Below are 2,500 nucleotides of genomic sequence, written 5' to 3'. Positions count from 1 at the left end.
GAGAGAGAGAGGGAGAGAGGGAGGAGGGGGAGGGAGGGAGAGAGAGAGAAAGAGGGAAAGAGAGGGAGGAGGGGGAGAGAGAGAGGGAGAGAGGGAGGAGGGGGAGGGAGAGAGAGAGAAAGAGGGAGAGAGAGAGGGAGGAGGGGGGGGAGGGAGGGGTGCCCCTGTGTACATATAGTCTGTGGCTGCCTCCCCAGGAGTGGAAGAGGAGGAGCCCAGTCCAGCTCACACAGACCTGAGGAAGAGGAGGAGCCCAGCTCACACAGACCTGAGGAAGAGGAGGGGCCCAGCCCAGCTCACACAGACCTGATGAAGAGGAGGAGCCCAGCTCACACAGACCTGAGGAAGAGGAGGAGCCCAGCTCACACAGACCTGAGGAATAGGAGGAGTCCAGTCCAGCTCACACAGACCTGAGGAAGAGGAGGAGCCCAGTCCAGCTCACACAGACCTGAGGAAGAGGAGGAGCCCAGTCCAGCTCACACAGACCTGAGGAAGAGGAGGAGCCCAGCTCACACAGACCTGAGGAAGAGGAGGAGTCCAGTCCAGCTCACACAGACCTGAGGAAGAGGAGCAGTCCAGCTCACACAGACCTGAGGAAGAGGAGGAGCCCAGCCCAGCTCACACAGACCTGAGGAAGAGGAGGAGCCCAGTCCAGCTCACACAGACCTGAGGAAGAGGAGGAGCCCAGTCCAGCTCACACAGACCTGAGGAAGAGGAGGAGCCCAGCTCACACAGACCTGAGGAAGAGTACTCTAGGTACTCTATAGCAGTGATTATTATTAAGCAGGTAGTCTACAGCAGTGAGTTTTATTATGCAGTGATTATTAACTGGATGAGCCCAGGTGGGCAGGATGTTGATCTGATTGTTTGAGCCCAGTGTGACCCAGTTTGTGTGTCGTCATGGTGACAGCTGGAAATGACCTCTGACCCTCTGTTTAAACAAAGGGAGAATGGGTGACTGAGCTTGCCCAATCGTGTGAAGGGAGTCAGCAGTTGGTACAATGGCAACCTGATATTTCTGTACAGTGTCTGTCACACACAGGTCCAGCCTTGTTGGAAGACAAGCTTGTGTGTGTGTGTGTGTGTGTGTGTGTGTGTGTTTGACCTGCTGCTGAGTGTGTGTGTGTGTGTGTGTGTGTGTGTGTTTGACCTGCTGCTGAGTGTGTGTGTGTGTGTGTGTGTGTGTGCATGTGTGCATGTGTGCATGTGACCTGCTGCAGAAGCATAGTTTTTGTGCTGCCATTTTGTATAAATCGGAGCCAGAGACAGTGGGGGAAAAGGGGGGAGTTGTTTCGGGAATGAAGTCCAAAATTGCTCACTACTCACTAACTAGTAAACTAGATTGTCAGCCATCAAATCTAATTTTACTCATGTTTCGAGGGCGCTTATTAATCACAAACTGTTTTTTAATTCTCATTCTAAGCTGTGAGACGAAGGCGTGAAAAGCTCTGCTGGGTTTGGCCACTTTGATGGCAAATGTTTCCATTGAGCATTATAATAAAGTGCATCCTAATACACTATTTTCATTATTCAGTAATACAAAACGCCCAGTAAGTGGCACTGTTTGTTAGCTCGCTAAAACACTATAATGTCTTAGACTTGACATTAACCTTATTGGAACGAACGAATAGGTTACATCAAGTCTATCAACTAAACGTGCCAACAGCATTCTTCTAAACCCATGTTCTGTTCAGTTTTTATATATAAATGTGTAAGGGGGATTTGTTAGGGGGATGTGTAAGGGTAGATATTTACTGTTCTGTGTACATTTATTGTAGGTGTCCCAGACTTGAAACAAGCCAAGGACATGTAGTTTCATGTTTTCAGAAATATAATTTTGTGTAAAAATAAAAATGTTAATTACAAATTGAACACTGTAGGGTTAAGCGAGCTGCATCTTGGCTGGGCATTGCAAGAGAAAAACTTGTTTTAATATCTGTGGAGTTATGTTTTAAGAATCGATTGTATGATATGTTTGTGCACATGATGACACTGTTCGATTGCAAAAGACGATGTCTGCTGTCCGAATTCACAGTTTATTTAGTAAAGTATACAGCCGATATGGACATTCACTAGTTAGGGATTAGTAATTAGTGAATAGTGGGATTAGTAATTAGTGAATAGTGGGATTAGTAATTAGGGAATAGTGGGATTAGTAATTAGTGAATAGTGGGATTAGTAATTAGTGAATAGTGGGATTAGTAATTAGTGAATAGTGGGATTAGTAATTAGTGAATAGTGGGATTAGTAATTAATGAATAGTGGGATTAGTAATTAGTGAATAGTGGGATTAGTAATTAGTGAATAGTGGGATTAGTAATTAGTGAATATTGGGATTAGTAATTAGTGAATAGTGGGATTAGTAATTAGTGAATAGTGAGCCATTACAAACACAGCCTCTGTTTATGATCATCTGTTCAGGAAGTGGCCCAGGGCCCAGGTGCAGGTGCAGTGTGAGAGAACACTGTGGCACCTGGTCTGTGGTCCGGATTCTGCCTTC

The sequence above is a fragment of the Conger conger genome, chromosome 3 (assembly GCF_963514075.1).
Source record: "Conger conger chromosome 3, fConCon1.1, whole genome shotgun sequence".
Lineage (NCBI taxonomy): Eukaryota > Metazoa > Chordata > Actinopteri > Anguilliformes > Congridae > Conger > Conger conger.
This window is presented reverse-complemented; position numbering follows the sequence as displayed.